Source organism: Rhinolophus ferrumequinum, chromosome 13, assembly GCF_004115265.2.
Source record: "Rhinolophus ferrumequinum isolate MPI-CBG mRhiFer1 chromosome 13, mRhiFer1_v1.p, whole genome shotgun sequence".
Lineage (NCBI taxonomy): Eukaryota > Metazoa > Chordata > Mammalia > Chiroptera > Rhinolophidae > Rhinolophus > Rhinolophus ferrumequinum.
In genome coordinates, this window is record NC_046296.1 from 58,511,006 (window position 1) to 58,532,773 (window position 21,768).

The window sequence follows — 21,768 nt, forward strand, 5'->3', positions numbered from 1 at the left end:
TCTAAATAGATCGAGTATTTTAGAGGAAAATTTAGTGTCCAAATTGAGATGTGCTGTAACTATAAAATAATCTGAATACTTAGATGGAAAAACATGTAAAATACTTCATTAATAATTTTGATATTAATTCCGTGTTGACCTGACAATATTTTTAGGTATAGTAGATAAATATTTAAATATATGAGATTTAGTAGGTTGGATACATTTGATGATAAAATTCAAATTAATTCATATTCTTTAATGTGACAACTAGAACATTTTAAGTTATATATGTAGTTCACATTATATTTCAATTGGACAGCTCTGCAAGCTCTGCAAGTTCATGTGGCTCCCTGACTGTTCCCCACCTCACTATCCTCTCGGGAGTCTCCCTTATATGAGCCCTCTGGCCTCCTAATCTTCCTGCAAATATGATGTCCTTTTATTTGTCCTAAATTCATGGCTGGGTTTCAGAGGGTCTCAGACACTCAGATAAACACTGTGGTTTGGGCAATATGGCGCCTCCTCGTCCCACTTTCCATCACTGCTTTCCAGCCCAGGCATCTCCAGTGTTTGTTATCTGTCTCCTCAAAGCAGCAGCCCCAGTCCAAGCCTGTCCAGCTCTCATCCCAACACTAGGCGGTACTTTCTAGAACAGTAGAGGCTGTTCGGGCCTTGTTGCATGGTGACTGATTTTCCTTTCCAAAAAAAAGAACCAAAGTCTAGTCCTTGTCCAATTTTGGCAGCAAAGTGGGGTTGTAGATTGTTTTCTGGAATTCTCATATCAACCACAGTCTTCTCAATACAATTCGGTAACCAGGGATGGAGGAGAGGGAGTGGAGAAAGGGACATGAAGGCCCAAAAGGTAAGTAAGGCTTAGGACCAACATGTAAGGAGACACACACAAACACACACCATTATAGGATGTGATATCACTAACGTAAGTGAAGGGTGGTGCCAGCTTCGCACAGGAGGTCACATTTGAGCAAGGCCTTGAATAACAAGTAGGATTTTTCCGGAACAAAGAGATGCCCATTTGCGTCATCTGAAACATTTACTGTGTGGATTTTACGTGGAGAAAGGTTCCAACCAGAGCCATCTGATGGGAAAGGAGAAGTAGCAAGGAGGAGTAGAAAAATGTTCCTCCTTTCACTGTGACAACATTGGGGAGAGGTTTATCTGGCCCTAAGGAATGGGAGAGAAGAAAGGAAAGAGGAAGGTCCCAAGAACTTGCCATTACATAAGTGCTGTCATTACAAAATCCACCCCCGCAAGTGCCAGCTGGTCCTGTGGCAAATGCTGAAATTGCACATGCACTTATTAATTTAGCCAAAACTACAGGAAAGTCGTGTATAGATGCAGTAAGCAGAAAAGAGAGAGCCTCATGCCAGGAGGCTACAGACCTGCTTCATAGGTCTTCCATTCCTATCTCTACAGCCATAGGTAAATCATCCTTTCGAGGCCTCACTTTCGCCATTTGTAAAATAAGGGAGAGAACTCAGAGGTTGGAAACACAAATGTCCACCGGGGTCCCGAAGCGTAACCGTGTATAAGACACTAGGCAGCAGTGGAAACTGAGGAAGCAGAGAACCTGCCAGAGCTAAACTAGAGAAGCTCAGTGTTTAAAAACAAACTACTGTGCTGTCCAAAAAAGGCACAGAGAGAGCAGGCTAGATTTGGCTAGCAGAACCAGTCTGTGGCCCAGAGTAGATGAATTTTGTTTTTAACAGATCAAGGGGGCTCACCTGCAAAAAATAATGTTGTTAATTTGTACATAAAATGGAAAAAAACTTTTATAAAGTAACAAATCCTTTTTATTTAATTGTATTACTCAAGACCTTCTTTTATTCCAGTTGCTTACCCTAAGGTCCAAAAGATGAAATATTCCAAAGGATGGAACCTAGAGAAGTGTGGTCTTAAGAATAAGTTATTCTCCAATGGAATACTATTTGGTGGTAAGAAAAGATGAAATAGGACCATTTGTGACAACATGGATGGATCTTGAGAGTATAATGCTAAGCGAAATAAGTCAGACAAAAAAAGCAGAGAACCATATGATTTCACTGATATGTGGTATGTAAACCAAAAACAACAAAAGAACAAGACAAACAAATGAGAAACAAAAACTCATAGACACAGACAATAGTTTAGTGGTTACCAGAGGGTAAGGGGGGAGGGGGTGGGAGATGAGGGTAAGGGGGATCAAATATATGGTGATGGAAGGAGAACTGACTCCGGGTGGTGAACACACAATGGGATTTACAGATGATGTAATACAGAATTGTACACCTGAAATCTATGTAATTTTACTAACAATTGTCACCCCAATAAATTTTTTTTAAAAAAAGAATAAGTTATTCTCACAGCCGAGAGGTTACATTCAGTGAGGTGAGAGATGTCACCCCCTTATGTCAGTCCAGAGGGCAATAACACCAAGTTTTTTCTCTTCCCCTTTTTCAGTCTTGAAGGCAAAGCAAATAAATGATCTAATCAAAGTATTTATTCAGGGATGATTCACTTCTTGTGTTCTCTTATGATGTCAGAATTTTGCAATAGGGGAGGAGTTGCATTCACAATGTGTTTCCACACGCCAGTGTAGTGTGTTACCACCTAAGATGGGTCTGTGGTTATTTATAGCATGAGACTGCTCAGAACCAGACAATCTGTGGAGCAGAAAACATTCATGGGGAGGCTGTGATGGACACACTTCATCCCACCACCCCAGGCCTCTGCTTTTCCTCCAGCCGCACAGGACAGTGAAACATGGCTCAGCTAAAAAAACTGTTCTCGAGGGTCCTGAACCAGAAAGGAGAGCTTGGGAAATCTCTTTTTGACAACTCTCTGGTTGGGCTGCTTCCTCTGTGGAATGTGGAGTTGTGTGACTTCTACTCAGTTCAGTCACAATGTATGTTTAAGAAAGAAGCTGATGCATTTCTACCTTGGAAATCTCAGGAATATGCCTAGGAAGTTCATTCATTCATTCATTCATTCATTCATTCATTTCACTAATGCTTCCTGTATGCCAGGACCTCAGTAGAGGACCTACCTGCCATGCTTTAAAGAACTCAGAGACTTAGTATACTTGGTACCAGACAGCTGTTGAACTGCCTACATCTAAATAAGGTAAGGGCAGGGCTTGAACTTGGCAGATAAAAAGGAGGGGATAACAGCTGCTGCTCTCACTCATTCGTTATGCAAACGTGCTCTATGCCAGCAATGGGTTACAGGGAGGAATTAGAAGAAGTCCCTGCCTTCAGAGGAGCTCCTGTCCATAAATATAAAGGGCAATTTAGCATAACAGTCATAACAGTTAAACTGACACTTTCAATCTACTGTGGTAAGTGCTATTGGGTGGGCACAGGGGAAGGGGCTGAGGAGGTCAGAGAAGGTTTGAACTAAGTGGCATATGGCTCCTTTGGTGACACTCATCAAACTACATCCCCCACCCACATATTAACTTCCTGTGTGGTCCCCTCCTATGATGAGTGGGGCGGTTTGGCCATATGACTGGCTTAAGCCAATGGATATCAGTAACAATGATGCAAGCTGCAGCTGGAGAAGTACTTGCTTCTTCCTGGAACCTGGCTGCATGCCTTAAGGAAACCCAATCAGCTATGGGAAGGGGCGATAGTGACGGCTTGTGCATCCTGCCGGCAGGCCCAGCGAAGCACAGTTGGTGCAGAATACGGCCACAATCTTTCACATCCTCCATAATCGTTTCTTGAGCCCACACTGGGAAAACAGCACTCCCTGGAGGCAACTTCTTTCCTTTCCCTCTGAAACTCCCCGACTTAAAGCTCTATGGTCAGAAAATAAAACGAAGCATACCACAGACCTCTTTATGTTGTATTGCTTTACCCCAAGTGGCAGCAGGGCTGCCAGCTAAACAATGTTGAAGACATTGGACTGCAGAAAAGATATGCCTTGCCAGTAAGAAGAAGGAAAGGGAACTTTTATATTTTTCATGACATAATGATTCAAGCACAAGAAAAATATAGAGAATAATATCGGCCACCCAGCTTTGCTAATCTTTGAATTCCCCGCATTTAGTTCAAATCATTTCAGTACAGATGAAGCTCCTGTGTACCCTTCCTCAATCCTTCTCCCCAGCCTCCCTTCATCGAATATGTTATTTATCATCCCCGTGCACATATTTACACTGCACATGAGTGTGTCCTAAAGAATATATGGTGGTGTTTTGCATGTTTCAAATGTTTACACAAATAATATCGTACTTTATGTCACCTCTGCAGCTTGCTGTTTTCACTCAATGATTTTCTTTGAGATGTAGCTATGTTAGCACATGTAGCTGCTTGTTCATTCATTTTACCTACGTAGTATTCAATTTTGTAAATATTTATCCAGTCTCCTGTTGTTGGGCATTTTGGTTATTCCCACATTTTTGCTGATATAAACCATGCTGCAGTGATTAATGCTGCAACTGGTTAGGTCAATGTGTACATGTGGGAGACTTTCTGAGATATATACCTATGGCACAAGAGGAAGCTTTTCATATGACAAAAATCCTGGATTACATCTCAAGTTTAGGAACTACAGTCACGGGCCTATGAAATGCGCCTCTATCTTCCACCCGGGTAGCCCCAGGTCCTAGGTAAGTGAACATGGCCGGCCACCTTTCCAAGAATGTAGTCTCTGACAGTGCCCTTACATCCAGACTCCGCAGAAGTCACACGTATAGACCCTGCTGTGAATCATTTCTCTTGTCTTGGATTTACAGCTGGAAATAGCAAAATTCTGGAGTGTTATGATGATTTATACTGAGTGTGACAGTGAGAGAGTCAGAAGGGAAGGCATGACTCTTTAGAGAAGGGGAAATGGGATAATTATGTGGAAATCAGGAGGACTGATGTTCCACTCAGCCATTCCTGGGTCATAAACCACCCAGCAAAGATTTATTATTCTCCCAGTTCTGTGGGTTCTTCTGTTGGTTGCTCCTGGGCTTCCTTACCCAGTGAGTTTCAGCTAGAGGATTGGCTGGGCGCAAAGGCCCAAGATCCTACTCACATATCTGAAAGTTGTTGCTGGTGTCAGCTGGGTCACCTTGATTCTCCTCCACCTGGTCTCTCACCCTCCAATAGGCTAACTCAGCTTCCTTACACAGTGGTCTTTGGGGCAGCGTTCCCAGAGAGTAGAAGCAAACGCTATAAGGACACTTGTAGGCAAAGCCTAGAACTCACATAGCATCACTTCTGTCTAATTATATTGGCCAAAGAAGTCACAAAGCCAGTCCAGATTTAAGGGGAGGACAAGTTGCCACTCCCTCTTGTTAGAAGGAGCAGCGATGTCATGGGACATTGCAAAGAAGCATGGGACAAATGGCTTCAGCCATCTTTGAAAACAATCTCCCATGATTGAACAATCTGGACAGAGATAGAAATTTACCATTCACCATTGAGACTAGAGTCTTCTGTGCAATTTCCAAAATAGGTCAAGATGATATCATTCTCATCAGCCTGACTTTCCTGATGAGAAAGAGGTTCATGGAGGGATAGTTTCTAAATTATTGATGATTGATTGCTCGTTCTTCAACTCACCTGAAAATCCACCTTCAACCTTTGTGAATTTGCTCTTGAAATAACTATTTAAGTACCTTGTGTGAACAGTGCATTGTGCTAGCTACTGAAGCCACAGCAGCAAACAAAACAGGTATAGTTCCTCCTATCTTGGAGCTTTCATTCTATGGAAAGGAAAGAGGCATGAAACAATTAATTATACAGTTAAAGATTTAATTACAGTGGTATTAAGTGCCACAGGAGAAGTAAGGCATGTGTAGAGAACACATGACCTGGTGACAGGGTCATGGGAAACTTCCTTGAAGAAGACATGTGAGCTAATGTTTGAGGAATAACTACCGTGTTTCCCCAAGAATCAGACCTAGCCAGATAATCAGCTCTAATGCGTCTTTTGGAGCAAAAATTAATATAAGACCAGGTCTTATATTAATTTTTGCTCCAAAAGACGCATTAGAGCTGATTGTCCAAATAGGTCTGATTTTCGGGGAAACACCGTAGGCATCACACATGCTAACACTGTGGAGGAGGGTGGTAAAGGAATATTTCAAGTAGAAGAAACAGCAGGTACTAAGGTCCTAGCAAGAGAACCGAGGAACCAAGAAATCTGCAGAGGAAAGGGGAGAGGTGACCAGATGAGACTGGAAATCAGGCAAGAGGCAGATCAACAGGAACTTGTAGACCACATACATAAAGAATATGGGTCTGTCCTGGACTAGTCTCTCATAAGACGAGGAACAGAAGAAAAGCCATGTGAGGACACAGCGAGAAGGCGGCCACCTGCAAGAAGAAAGTTCTCACCAGACACCAAACCCGCCAACACCTTGATCTTGGCTCTCCAGCCTCCAGGACTATGAGAAAACAAGTTTCTGTTGTTTAAAGCCACCCAGTCTGTGGTATTTTGTTCTGGAAGCCCTAGCAGACTAACACAGCATGTGAAATACTGAGGTTTGTTTTTGAAAGATCATCCTGGCTGCTAGGGGATGGACCCAAGGAACAAAAATTGTTCCTTGGAGATAAGTTAGGAGCCTATAACAGATACCTGTGTAAGGGTGGTCGGCGTCAGGCTGGTGGCAGTGGAGATGGAGAGAATGGGGTCATGACAGAGATGTGGGAGGCGACCACCATTTCGAGAGAGTGACAGGAATAGAGCCCTGCCTGGAAGATCTGGCTGAGGAGCACTAGGGAGGTGAGAAACTGAGGCAGCAGGTATCAAGTCTTTTAAGAAGTTTGGCTGTAAAGAGAACAAAAGAGATGGGCAATAGATTTACAGGGCAGTGGAGTTATGTTTCTCTTTTTTTTTCCTTCTTTTCTTTTCCCAAAAAAGTTTAAGTTTTGTTTTCTTAGAAGATGAAAGAGATTTAAGCATTTTTAAATGCTGATGGAAAGGTTGTCATGTAAAGGTAAATGCTAGAGAAATGCTAGAGAGAAGACAAAAATGTCAGGTCCTACTGGAGGAGGCAGGAGGGATCCAGTCCAATGCACAGTTGCTTTATGAGAGAGAGAAAGTGAATGGAATGAATGGATGAAATTAATGTATAAGTGAGAGAATGAAAAGCAACTTCCATTATGCTTGATGCTACGTTGTTGTTCAGAGGTTGTAGAGCAGCTGCCATGCATTTTCGGCTTATGCCCATGTAACCAAGGTAACCTATCCATAAAGCCAGGTTGGGTCTTTCCTCTTCCTTCAGCTGGATTATTTCAGATCCTCCCCACAGCCATGGGCATCGGGAGGGGCACTGGTGCCACTGTGGTGGGTGTCATGTGGTTTCTGGGCTACCTGCTTGCTGTGTCCTCTGGTCCCGTTCATGCTCAGAGACGCACCCCTCCCATCTTACTGTGGATTGTTGCTGGGTCCACTCAACCTCATGATCTGGTCATTCTGACAGGACTCAGTTCCTGGTGGGTAGTTCCAGCTGCATGGTCATTTAGTGTCCCGCGCTCAGAGGTTCTGTCTGTTCTAGGGCCCAGAAACATGCCAGAAGTTGTTTTTCAAAAGACATTTAGTTCTGCACTCCACAGGGCCTGGCCTCGTTCCAGAAACCCAAGGGTCTGCAGTGTGATTCTCCCTCTGAGACTGACCAGAAACTCTACATGTCATCTTTCCCCACCACTGACACCCCTCCACCACAGGTCTACCAGATGGCCCAAGTGGCAGAGGTACTCATGGCCGTAGCCAGGTCCTACTGCTGGGCTGGGCCCTGCCCAGCCACCTTTTCCCACCCCTCTGGTGGCCAACAGAAGGGAGTGAACCTGCAATTTTAACAAAACCCCCTGATGTGCTCAAGCCCTCAGGAGCTTACTAAACACTTTCTTATTCCATCCTTACAACTTCCCTGTGAAGCAAGGCTTAACCTCCTTCTTACAGATGAGGAAACTGAGGGACAACGAGGTAAAGAGATTTACTCCAAAATGCTTCCACGGTGTGAGACAGAACCAACAAAGAATACCGGGTGCCCAGACGAGGCAATAACATCTTTTAGAAACAGGGTAAGTGGAGTAGAGAAGAGTAGAGCCTGGTACTGGGTGCCTGTGGTGGCTAATTTTATGTGTCAACTCAACTGGGCTAATGGATGCCCAGAGAGCTGGTAACTATGATTTTGGAGTGTGTCTGTGAGGGTGTGTCCAGAAGAGATTAGCATTTGACTCAGTAAAGATCACCCTCATGAATGTGGCATCTTTCAATCTGTTGAGGGTCTCAAAAAGGGGGGCGGAGGGGTGAAGTTGCTCTCTCCTTGAGCTGAGACACCCGTCTTCTCCTGTCCTGGCACAACCTGGTTCTCAGGCCTGCACTGCCAGTCACAGCAGCCATGCAGGCCACTGGGCTTGAGCTTCTTTTAGAGTTCACAGACAAAACATAGCACATACTTACACTAAAAACTACTGGCTGTTTAAATGAAATTCAAATTTCACAAGCAGCCTCTTTTTTATTTTATTTTTTGCTAATTTTGGCACCCCTAGTTTCCTTCTTTGTGAAAGGGGATGCCAACGGCCATGGGTGTGTAAGAAGGCCCCAGGAAGGCTTCAGAGAGAGGGCAGGCACTGCCGCTCTTATCCTAGAGTGCTTTCAGCCCAGGCTCTGGGTGAGGAGTGAACCTGGGCTGAAGGCAGCACAGCCTTCCAGCCCTAGATGGGCAAGGGGATATGAGTCAGCCTGAGCGAAGGGTGGGAGATGTCAGGGCTCTCAGAAACCACAGAAGGATGTTTCCCTCCGACCAGCCCCAACACCAGCAGTAAACAGGAAGTGCGCTCCAGCCACAGGCTCACTGCTCGCCTTGCCAGGATTAAGAAGATTCTAAACTAGGATTCAGAATAGTAGCTGGTGCTGGCATTTGGCAACCCTAAGCTGGATCACCAAGCTCCCAACCCAGAGGTGCCTCCGGTTTTCCAGCCCCCAGGCCAGAGGAGGCCCCTACACCCAGTCTCCTCCCCATGCGGGGGCCCAGGTCAGAGAGAGAACCCCAAATCTGGTTTGGCAAGAGGAGGAGCTTCCCGACAAGCCATAAAGGTGCTCAGAACTGGGTGGGCGGACTTCCCAGCCCTGGGTTCTGAGATAGGAAGGGACTAGCACTGAGGGAGTTGTGGGACTGAGACACGCCCCTTCCCCCCACTGGGCCCCATGGGAGCACAAGGTGGAAAAATAGACAGAACTCTAGCCTGAGGGGGGGCCACTGGCTGCTTTGCCAGCTCTGCCATTCACTTGCTTCTTGGCAAGTCACTGAGCTGCTCCAAACCTCAGTTTCCCTTCTGAAAAATGGGGATATGATACTGACCCTACCTGCCTCTTCAGGCTAGTATAAGAGTCAATTTCCTGTGAAAGCGTTTTGTAAACTATAAATTGCTCTTTTAGTCACAAGTGTGAGAAACCAGACATAAACCAGATGAGGCCAAAGAGGAACTTATTGACTCAAGAGGATCAGGACCCAGGGAAAGGGGGCACTCTCCTCTCATCCCTGCAGCTCTCTGTGAACCAGCTTCTTTCTCCGTCGGTCTGGCTTCTCACATAAGCCTGAAGCATCTTCCAGCTTCACCTGCCAAGAGGAGCTTCTTTCATCTACTAGTACCAACTTGAAAAACCCCAGAGAGAGTTCTCATTGGACCCACCTGGGTCACATTTCCACCTGTGGATATGGGATACTACGTTTAGCAGCCTCTTCTAAAACTACACATTTGGAGAGTTGGGAGGCTTGGTTCCCTCCACCCCCCCCCAAAAAAAAAGAGGTATTATTCCTAGAGGAGAGTAGTGTGATGGAAAGCTATGGACTATGGAGGTAATATTTTATCAATAGTATTATTCTTATCATTGGCATCAGCATAAGTTGGCCACATTTTCCTAATTTCCATTATCCGTGGACAAAGTAGTGGCTAAGGGCCCAGGCTCTGGAAGTCAGACTGCCTGACTTCAAATTCTGCTTCTACTGCTTTCTACCTCTGTGACATTAGGCAATGTGCTCAACCTCTCCCTGCCTCAGCTGATACATTTGTAAAGATTAAATTACTGGATACATGTGGAGTGTGAAGAATAGTACCTGGTACCTGCCAGGTGTTCCATAAATGCTAATCATTATTATTGTCCGGGAAAAATGTGCCTAGGAACCCCACTGTGAGAGAGCAAACCATCGCTCCTCACTTACTCCCAGCTTTTTTCCAGAAAATGCTTACAACTTCAGGAACTATGGTTCAACAAAGACTTATTGAGCTGTGTGATAAGCTCTGAGAGAATCTTACAAATTGTTAGATAAAGTCTCCTCCAGAAGCTCACGGCCAACTCAGGAAGGCAGACATAGAGAGGGCATTCCTGCAAGTTGGCTTGTGCTGGTTACAAGGGTCCCGCAGGGTCCTGTGAGGAAGCACAGTGGGCACTGGGTCCAGAGGAACCCGGAAACCACACCAGAACTAAGACCCGGAGGATGGCCAAGAGTTTGCCAAGCAAGGAAACAGCACTGCGCTAGCTAGTCCTCAAGCTCTTGTGCCTCAGCTCCAGGACCACCCTTTGCTTTGTGCTGCTGGAGGGTGAAGCTCTGCAAATTCCATGTCTCTCTTGTCAGCTGGTTCCTGGTAGGTTCTGCCCATAGGGGACACCATTAGGGCACACCAGAAGCAGACTGGCAGGCAGGAGGAGAGAACGGAAAGGGACTTGCTCTTTCTTTTTTGCTCGCTGTGCTGCCAACTTCTCCCCAACAAGAGCCCGTCAGCCATAAGGCATCAGGTGAAGCCTCCAGCTCTCTTCAGCCTCACCAGAGAGCAGCCATAAGAAAGCAACTGACAGAAAGCAGGAGCTGAGAGGATATGGGGGTTGCGGGTGGGCCTGGGGGTAACCAAGTAAACCAGTGGGCAGGTAGCATCAGAAAGATTCCCACAGGACAACAGGCAAGGTCAGGTGTTCAGATTGCTTTTGTGTCCATCACTTAGTACAAAAAAGCGGCTGCTGGGGACAGGAACCAGCCCCAGGGCAGTTCAGAAATAAGACCCCAGGCCCTGAAAGGTTGGAGCCCAGCAGGCAGGACCTGGACCCAGGGGAGCTATGATGCAAGAGAGAGAAACAAAGCACCGAAACACCCCCTCTACCTTCCAAGCACTGATGGTTTGTTCAGACATCACCCAGGCCAGACCCAGGGCCAGTACTCTGAGTGTGGCAGGTTAGGGGTGGGGGGAAGCTCTGAAGACAGGAGGGGGTCCTGTACCCCCAGACAGCAAGGGAGCTGGCTATCCTCTACGTTGGTCCACGCAAGCCCCACCCGTATTTTAAGAGGAAAATTCTTTAAGAACTCCTCCGTGTGACACACTCCTGATTCTTCAGCACGAGGCACGAGTGTTGTGACCACATGCAGGAAGTGAGCATATGTGTCTATGTGGTAGGGTGGGGGATACTTTTAAAACCGGCCTGGTAGATTTCTAGGAGGTTGCTCACTTCCTCAGCCTATTTATGACTTCAAAACCTTCTGTCTTCAGCACTTATTCACTTCCATGGCTCCACTTTTACTTCTACATGTGCATCTCCAGCCTTGATGTGGTTTCTGAGCTCCAGATACGCAGACTCACTTGACTCTCTCCACAGGATGGTCCTGCAGCATTTCCAACTGAGCAAAATAAAATGCCTCCCTTGCCTCCAAACCTGCCCCTCCTCCCTACTTCTGTGAACCACCCTGTGTTTACCAAGGCACCCAGTCTCAAACCCTGAGAGCCAGGGCTGACACCCCTTCTCCTCACCCACCACTGGGAACACCATGCCAGGCCTCCCTTGCTGTGTCTCAGATGCATCTATGCCCCTCAGACCTGTTCCTGCTGCCCCAGTTCCCTCAGTACAAGGAGCCACATTATCTTCTAGAACACCACTCTCTTCTCCAAAGCTGCAGCTGAACTCAAGGCCCAATGCCTCTCTCGCGAGAGTCCCCCATTATCTGAGCCAAATGACCCTCACTTGACCCCATACATCCCCCCTGGGCTGCCCAGTCAGGCCCCATCCTGCTCCCGGAGGAGGCCAGCCAGGGGGATGTCCCCAGTGTTAGCGCGTGAGGTTGGGTGACACCAACTTTAGAATGGACTGGTTGTCCATGGAGACGGGGTGGAATCTCTCCCTGTTTGAGTCTCACACTCAGGAGACCACTCTCTGGGCTGTGGTGATTAACAGCCGCGAGCGGCGCCAGGATGGATGAATGGCAGACAGAGATGGGGCTCCTGGAGCAGGGTCACCACACAAAGGCAGTAACTCAGGACTGTGCAGCCTCGTCTGTCCCTCGTACACCCCCCAGGGCGTGTGGGAGGACCTGGGACCCGCCTGCCAGTGAGAAGTGAGGGTGAGGCCAGATGCTCTTCTCTGCCAAGTGGCTATCTTCCCACCCCATTCTTGTCTCATCATCTAAGTATTTCTCTGCCTTTTCTTTCTTTTAATTTTTCAATTACATTCAATATTATTTTATATTAGTTTCACACGTACAGCATAGTGGTTAGACATTTACATAATTTATGCAGTGATTCCCCCCAATTATTCTAGTACTCACTTGGCACTATACTCTCGTACATAGTTATTACAATATTATTGACTATACCTATGCTGTACTTTACATCCTTGTGACGATTTTGTAACTACCAGTTTGTATTTCTTAATCCCTTCACCTTTTTCACCCAGCTGCCCAGACCCTCACCCACCTGGCAACCATCAGTTTGTTCTCTGTATCTATTAGGCTGTTTCTGTTTTGTTTGTTTTGTTCTTTAAGTTCCACATATAAGTGAAATCACATGGTATTTGTCTTTCTCTGTCTGACTTATTTCACTTAGCATAATACCCTCCAAGTCCATCCATGTTGTTGCAAATGGTAAGATTTCATTCTGTTTTATGGCCAAGTAATATTCTTGTATTATTATATACACCATATCTTTATCCAATCGTCTATTGATGGGCATTTCAGTTGCTTACATATCTTGGCTATTGTATATGGCACTGCAGTGAACATGGGGTGCATATATCTTTTGAATGAGTATTTTGGGTTTCTTCAGATAAATACCCAGAAGTGAATTGCTGGGTCATAAGGTAGTTCTATTTTTAATTTTTTGAGGAATCTCCAAACTGTTTTCCACAGTGAGTGGCTGCACCAATTTGCACTCCCACCAACAGTGCACAAGGGTTTTCTTTACTCCACATCCTTACCAACACTTGTTGTTTATTGATTTATTGACAATAGCCATTGTGATACATGTGAAGTGGTAGCTCATTGTGGTTTTAATTCGCATTTTTCTGATGATTAGTGATGTTGAGCATCTTTTCATGTGTCTAGTAGCCACTTGTCATCTTTGGAGAAATGTCTATTCAGATCCTCTGCCCATTTGTTAATTGGATTGTTTGGTTGTTGTTTGTTTGTTTTTGATTTTTATTTTTTAGTGTTGAGTTGTAAGAGTTTTTAAATAAATTTTGGATATTAACCCTTATTGGATTTACCATTGGTGAATATCTTTTCTCATTCTGTAGGTTTCTTTTCGTTTTGTTAGTGGTTTCCTTTGCTGTGCAAAAAATTTTAGTTTGATGTAATCCAATGTGCTTACTTTTTCTTTTGTTTCCTTTGCCCAAGGAGATATATTAGAAAAAAATATTACTAAGAACAATGTCAGAGTTTACTGCCTTGTTTCACTTCTAGAAGTTTTATGATTTCAGGTCTTACATTTAAGTCTTTAATCCATTTTGAGTTGTTTCTCTGCCTTTTTGTCTTTGACTAGATCACCTAGAGTTGGTGATATACTGATCTGATTGCCTCTAATGGGAAACTAGCTCTAAAGGTGCTGTTTACTCTTACATTCAGTGTGGCTATGAGATCCACCTGGGTGGAAGAAGCAGTTCTTAGAGAAGGCCTGGGGCAAGAGGGAAGATGCTGTCCTGGGTGGATAACCCCAAATTCCACGACAGCTGTGTCATAGCACCTGAGGAGCTTGTTGGAATTCTGCATAGTCAACCTATAGAGAAGCTGGCCAGGCCAGTTTTATGAGGATAGAGGTGTCTACAGCAAAGAGGGCAGTGTGGACCGGCCCAGCCCTTCAGTCAACATTTTTAGTGGTTGGAGCAACTTCTAGGAGCAGCTGGAGATGCAGGGTAGCCGTCTGCAAACACTTGGGTTGGCGCTGGAAGTAGACAAACAGGAAATAGAGCAGGAATCCCCTGAGCAGGAACAGGAAGATGTACAAGAACTCTATCTGGGGATCACCGATGATGGGTGCCAGCACCACATAGAAGCAAGGAGCACGATGGCAGAGATGATGGTGGGGACCTGCAATGGCCACAGAGATCTGGATGATGAAGAGGTACATAGGAGGTGGGATACGACCCCTGGGCCACATATGTCCCTCCTGCCTGCCTTCCTGCCACTACCTGCCACCAGCTGCTCTCCTCCAGGAACTTACCTGGCCAGGGGAGCCACTTGCTGGGCTGCAGGAGATCCTCCAGGGAGCAGAGGCTCTGGGACCAGCCTGATCCTCTCTGTGCTCTGTGAATCAAACTGTGTGCATGCATTCTCCTGCATTTGTCTCCTGTTGTTCTCCCTTGGGGTCCTCCAGCAAGCAGCCAGATGCCTTGTGATCCAGTGAGGTGTCCCTCACTCCCCAGGAAATACAGAAATTCTCTACCAGATACGACAGTGGCCACCCCTTACATTCTCCCTCTGGGTTCTGAAAGAAGCTGTGGTCCAATGACCTGCTCAGGCAACAACCGAGGGTTGAAAAAGCCCAATGTCGACCCCAAAGTCTACCTTGTAAAGGCAGGAAGATTCTTCTTCATCCACAAGTACAGGAGACAGCTGATGGTGATTCCGTAGGTGACCCAGGCAAGGAAACTGAAAGGCAAGCTTGAGCCACTTACTACCAGGCCCTGCCACAGGCTGGCCTACGAGGCACAAACCTGGGGCAGAGGTGCAAGCTCATCCGGGGCATTTCAGCCACCTCCAGCTCCTCTGATCCATGCAGACTACGGAGAGAAGGCAAGGCTGGGGCACTAATGACAAGGATGCAGGATCAACACTGGCCCATGCCCGCCTCCTTCACCTTCGGGCACAAAAGGACACACACACAAGCCCAGTCACCCAACGTGGCTCCTGATCAAGCCTCTGACTGCCCCCAGCTGGAGCGAGGAGAACAACTTTCAAAGGGAGGGAGGAGTGTCTGTTTCCCATAAAAGAGTCTGGTGGAATCTCAAGGAAGCCTGTGCTCCCCTCAGGGACCAGCACACTCATAGCCAGAACCCCCACCTCAGAGTTGGTGATGGGTGTGTGCTGAGCACCCAGACAAACTCCTGGCCTCTGCTTACCCAGTGTGGGTTGTTGATTGGCTGATGTGCTCTGATGAAAACTCCATCTAACCTTGGAGGCAGGGTCCAGACCAAGCCATCTCTTGCGGCGGTCAAGACCGAAGATACTGGATCCTACTTGACATGAAATGAATTCCCAGAATTCTCACTGTATGCTGGGACATCCTCAGTCATGCTCCCCAATCTCAGGCTGAAAACTCCCTACTGTCACCATGGATGTGATTTTATTCTCACCATAAAATGATTTTATGCTTTCTCAAGGGAAAAAGATAAGAAAAACCATGTCTGTTACTTAATGTTCTGCAGAAAGTCACATCGAGTACTGCATATCCTGTTCCAGAAGATTAATTATACTTATGACAACAGAGGCAGAGACATGTGATGCTTGAAAAATTACGCTGAGAACTCCCTCTGCACCCAGACATTCTGCTTTCCTACTGGTTTAAGGACGTGCCCATGAAACCAGCTTCAGATGTGGTTATAAAATTACAACTGGATAGCACAACAACCCATCATCTCTGCTGCAGGGAAAGTGATTAAGGGGATCAGAACATCACCCCACTTCGATGTAATCCTGACTATGCCTACACAGCTTGCCTGTGGGTCTACCCTGAGTTCAATAGAGATAAGCTATTGGGGCAGAGTCCAGAATGCAGACCAGACTACAAGGGGAAAATCGCACCAGGACCAAGGGCTACAGGAGTGTGAGTACAGCTTGAATATTCCTTAATGTTATCTTAGCAACACAATAAAGGAATAAGAAAAAAGTGACGAAGACAACACAAGCTTTTAACTTTTCTGTCTCTTGATGAAAAATCTGTCTCATTGAATTTTTGAAAACAGAGCAAGAGAGGAGGGAGCCACATTTAATTTTGGAAACATAACGAAGAGAGAACAGCTGAAATGTGTGTGCATGTGCAGGGGCCCTGAGCCTGGGCTTCCAGAGACCTGTAAGCGTGTGTATGTGTGTGTGTCCACACACACATAGGAGACTTCCAGAAGTGTGCATGTATATATTTAAATACATATGTACACGTGTGAGTGTGCACACATAGGGGCCACAAGATACTCAGCCTGGGAGGATAGTCTCACTTGCCTCAAGAAGTGCATGATGGCGCTGAAGTTTCCTGGAATGACCTGGACCAAAGCCACGGCCATGGTGAACATCAGGGCTGGAGCTGGTATGAGGCGATGCATGTGCACCATGGACAGAAGTCGGGGTTGGGGAACAAAGTCCGATGTAAGGCAGCCCCTGGGAAGCCGCAGTGTGTGTCTGCCCTGGGAAGCTGCCAGCCGCCTTCCCTGCCAGACTCACTCTGGACACTAGTAAGCCCAACCTAACAGTCCCCAGTCCCCACGGCTTCCAGATGTAGGTTTGTGGCTGACCTGGGGTGACCAGGCTCAGGGTAGAGGTTGGAGGGCCTGTCCCTCCAGGCCAGACAAGACACATATAGCTTAGGGTGTGGGGCTGGAGTGTGCATGAAGTACACGCCTGGCCGTGTCTTTTGACTTTCTACTGCTCACCCCCAAAACAGGAAGAGGGACAGAAGTCAAGTGTGGGGGGAGAGACAGAGAAAGAGGGAAAAAAAGTCAGGACAGGTATGGCTAGAGCATGAGAGGGATAGTGAATTTTTATGCTAGGCTGTGTTATTGTTCAGCAAACACTCAGTCTCCCTCCCGCCACCTCTGTGGGAGTAATATTGTTTCCCATCTGTTGATGTTGGGCTTGGCCAATGAAATGTGAGCTTACGACACAGCAGAGGCTCTATGTATGCTTGTGTGGTTTAGCTTGGTCTCACACCCCTGCCACCTGCTATGGCAAAACACACCCCAGGAGCCACTACTACATTGGCCTACGTCCCTGAGATGAGAATGGACTCACAGTCCAAATGAGAAGATCCGAATACAAGCCCAGATTAAAGCAGAGCCACCGCTGGACCATCAACTCACAGGCAACATGAAATGTTTGTTGTTGTAAGCCCCCGAGACTTGAGGGAGGCGGCGGGGGGTGTCTTTTATTCAGCATTATTGCAGCAAAAGCTAACAGAGTGACAGTCTCTCCAGGGCAGTGACCCAGAGGGTACACACTGGCTCTGCTCCTGTCACTCCTCCTGCTGCCCCCACACGACTGGTGTGCAAAATGTCCCCATCACCTACAGACTCCACACTGTGACCCGACACAGTGATCTCCCAAAACCTGGAAGTCAAGACACTAGAGTTCAGGTAGAGATGCTTGGAAGACTTGAACCCCATTCTCAGGAGAAAAGAGGCCTACGTCTTAGAGGGGAAGTCTTGCTTCAGGCTAAATGCCAAGCTTCCGGCAGAAGAAAGTTCAGTTTGCAGTCCTTCCAGCCCAGACCCCATCTCTTACCATGTGGCCATCTCTCGAAGCCACATAGTATATACGCTTATTCTGAAGAACATCCCGTTGGCACAGCTGAATGTCAGAGTGTGACAGCCAAAGGCACCAGCCAGACCCAGGCTCCCAGAACCTGGTTCCTAGGACAACAGAGGATCAAGGGAGGGAACTCCAGAGCAACCTACAAGACTGCCACAAGGCACACCTGGAAATGGAGCAACCAGGGCATCGGAGACAAGTTGAAATACATGTGGGGTGGGGGCCACTATCCCTCCTCATCCTGAACATCTGCCCGGTGGCCTAGGACATCACGTGACTCACTCATGCCCAGCTCACAGCCATAGCATCAAAGGAAAGATCTCGTTGGGTGACAACACTAGCAGGTAACTGACGTTGACCAGGATGTACAGGCCGGGGTCCAGGGGGCTGGCAAACATCAGCGCCCACACCAGGTTCTGCTGTAGAGTCAGAGACAAGAGGCCACGTGTTAACCCATGAGGTCCTTCTCAGGCCCCTAAAACAAGCTCCACCGCGCAGCGCTGAGCTCATCCTGGCTACAGGGTGTGTGCTAGGCCCTGGGGACGCTCAGGCCATGTGGCCCTCCTCCATGAGCTCAGAGACCCTCAGCATGGATACACGAACAGGCCAGTGTGCTGGGAGGCTGGGAAGGGCACTAACCAGTCAGAGAAGTGGAAGAACAGAGGGGCTAAAGGGCAGGGAGGGGAGAGGAGCCATCCCTGAAGCTTCCAGAATGACCAGGGCCTTGTGTTGGACTGTCCTTGAAGAACGGAAGCGATTCAGGCAGGTGGGAAGGGATTCCCAGCAGGGGTAACCATGAGAGCAGAGGCACAGAGCAGACTGTTCACCTGAAATTACAACTCTCCAGCTGTTTATGGTACTCAGAGGCCCAGGCGTCATCTGCAGTGATGACATCACTTCATACTCCAAAGCCCTGTGAGGCAGGCAGGGCAGTTACTGTGATCCCATTTCATAGGCAAAGAATGGAGGCACAAGGAATTTACATGCAAGAATAAAAACTAGGTCCCAGGAAACCTGGCTCTCTCTGCTCTTGGACTTCAGTCTCCAAGCTCCTCTTCTCCTTCCAACATCTCCCAAACCCCCCTCCAGGGAGCCTTCGCTGAGAACTGTCATGGCCCGTAAGACAACCCAGAGGTCAGAGAGGAAACTGGCAGTTCTCATCCCATGGGAATTGAAGACTCCTGCAGGGGAACAAGAAAACAAATAGCATCCTAGGCAAATATATTTATATTTATAGCAAGGAGTTAATATCCCCATTGTCAGAAAAGTCCACATGTTCCAAATGCCTCCCAAAGGACCCTGCAGATCACCTCCCACCAGGGCAGTGACTAGCTAGCCCCAGGTTCATAGGTGGGTGAGCCAGGCAGGACTGGGCCATTCTCCCATTCCAAACCATGCTGCTATGTCCTGTAGTGGCTTCCATGCTTTGGCAAGTAGGAATTAAGTATCTATTGAAATGTTCCAGAGAGAACAATCCAGGAGATAGGAAACTAAGCCATCAGTTTTCCCACGTGAAAAATGGGATGATAACGTCCACCTCACAGGGCAGCAAAATGGGACCATGGGGGTGATACTATGAAGTTCTCTGCTTACTTGAGAAGTCATTATTTTTATTTATATAATTCCATAAATGAATCAAAGTAGACAGTGGCTGGCATTCAAGTGCCATGCGTACTAGAAGGGAGGCCCTGTTTGCAGCCCATTCCTCCTGGTTTTATTAGCTCAAATAACAATAATGCTCAGAGCTTTCACCGCCACCCCCTCCCAAAGCAGTATCACGGACTCACTTGTGGATTCTTGAGCTCCTCCATCACATAGCTGAGGCTATTCCAGCCATCAAAGGACCGCAGGCCCTGGCAGAAGGCCACGCCAATTCGCCCGGCCTGCTGTGTTGCGTTGTGGAAGGCAGACAGAAGGGCTCCCGTGCGGCCTCGTCCCTGGTCCAGCACCACTGCATCACCCCCACGATGACCAGAGAGGAGAACACTTTGGCAACTGTGCACACGTTCATCACCGTGGTAGCTCCTGTACTGGCACTGGCATTTGGGGTAAAGATGCTGGCACCCAAAGTGGGCAGAAAGGTACTTGCAGTCTCCCAAACAGGTTGGCCTAGCTCAAGCCAGTCATATCGGCTCGTTGGATCTCATGTACGTGTGTAATCAATAAAGCTCTTGACAGATCCAAGGGGCTTCACTGTCACTGGTTCCTGTTGGAGGGGTGGGGGGTCCATGGAAGCCTACTAGGCCCAGATCCTCAGAAAATGTAAAGCCATCTTCTTCAGAAAATCCCTGAGAGGGGTCTCTCCAAAATTCACAAGGAGGTCCTTCCAAGTTCCTACCCGGTAGGAAGAGAGAAGAGAAGAAGGCAGAGAAGTACATAAGGAAAAAAAAATAGAAAAACTAGGGGAAAGAGGCTAAAAAAGGAAAGCATCCTGGAAGCTCAGGAAGGAAAAGCAGCTGCCTTCCTGTCAGTAACTAAGCAGTAACTAAGACACTCAAATGTCAAACCTCTCCTCCAGGGGATGTTGCTGATGGATGACGCGGTGAAAGTTAGCCAACTGCGCAGTCTAACAACAATCCACGAGACCACCCTCACCTCTGACACCAATGGCAAATTTGGGAGTTCCCAAATTTGCTAGAAGGACTCACAGAACTCACCAAAAGCTTCTCTACTAAAGTTATGCTTTATTACACCTAAAGTCAGCCAAAGGAGAAAGGACATAGGGCAGAACCCAAGAGGGTTCCAAACACAGGGCTTCCAGTTCTTCTCTCCCTGTGGAGTTGGGAGCCTTAGTGTCCACCTTCTACTGGGGTTCCAGGACATACACATGGTTGACTGCTCACGTGGCTGACCTCGGTTTCCGGCCCCTCAAGAGGGCGAGCTGATATGCCATGACCCAAAGCTCTCATCCAAAATCCCATTATTACTATGGGGCTGACCCGAGGACCCCAGGCAAACAAAGACACTGCCATCAAGCATGACATTCCAAGGCTTTAGAGATGACCTCCCAGGAGCTGACGGGCGAGGGCCAGCCCTCTCTTTAGGCAAGGTTAAATTCTTTACCACACAGATGTGGAGGTACCTGTAACCTAAGGAACATTATGCGAACATAAAGATTCTTTTTAATGACTCATCTTGTCAAGCAGTGTGTCTAAAGAGGAGGAGCCTAAATGCCAGTTTAAGAAGTTGGAACCAGCAGGAATTTGAAGAAGGGGACAGGTGGAAGTACAGTGGGGAAGGGCTCGCCTCAGGGTGTTCTTGGGTGGGGAGAACTGGAGACACTGGGGTGGTACAGGCTTCAATTAGCAACACCCACAGCCCTAGTGTGGTCTTAGCTCTAAGGTCGGGCCTGACGATGAGGAAAGGACCCTCTGAAGCAGGGCCACCCCATATGACATCCCTGTGCTGCCACCACATTTAATAGGAGTAGCTGATCTGACCCTGTGTAAGGCTCAGCAGAATGGATGCAGCAGGAAGAAATTTGGCATCTGAGAACCGCAGAATTGTGTGTTTATATCACTGTGCTTTCAGCAAGATCTTCGTTAGTTCAGTTTCCCTTTAGTAAAATGGGGCTGATGATTCTCCCACAAAAGTGTTCATGAGAATAAACCGAAAAACCGCTCTATGCCATCATCCTACAGAGATGACTGAAGTTCTGTCAACATCAAAAACTCATGTTCCCTGCTCTTGCCCTGTTGGTCATGCATGATCTCCTACAAGTCTTCTCAAGTATTTTAGGGAATTCTTAGGAAATATCTCACTTGCCAGCCTCAGTCTATGCATGGCATCCACTGTGTTCTCTCTCCTGCCCAACTCTCCCTGTCAGTAGCAGATATCAGGGGACAGCAACTCTTTTTGTAAAGGGCCAGAGTGTAAATAGTCTAGGCTCTGCAGGGTGTACAGTCCTTATCGCAGTTTCTCAACTCTGCCATTGCAGTGAGAAATGAGCCGTAGACAATATGTCAATGAATGAGTGTGGCTGTGTTCCAATAAAACTTTATTTATGGACAATGAAATTTTAATTTCATGTAATTGTCACATTCATATAGTTGTCATGTGATACAGTTAATTCA

The 21,768-nt window shown here is 47.1% G+C and overlaps 1 pseudogene; it reads right to left on the minus strand.

Annotated features, from left to right (window-relative positions):
* Window positions 1-14,036: 14,036 nt before the first annotated feature.
* Window positions 14,037-20,588, minus strand: LOC117032822 (b(0,+)-type amino acid transporter 1-like; annotated as a pseudogene).
* Between the last annotated feature and the right edge of the window lie 1,180 nt (window positions 20,589-21,768).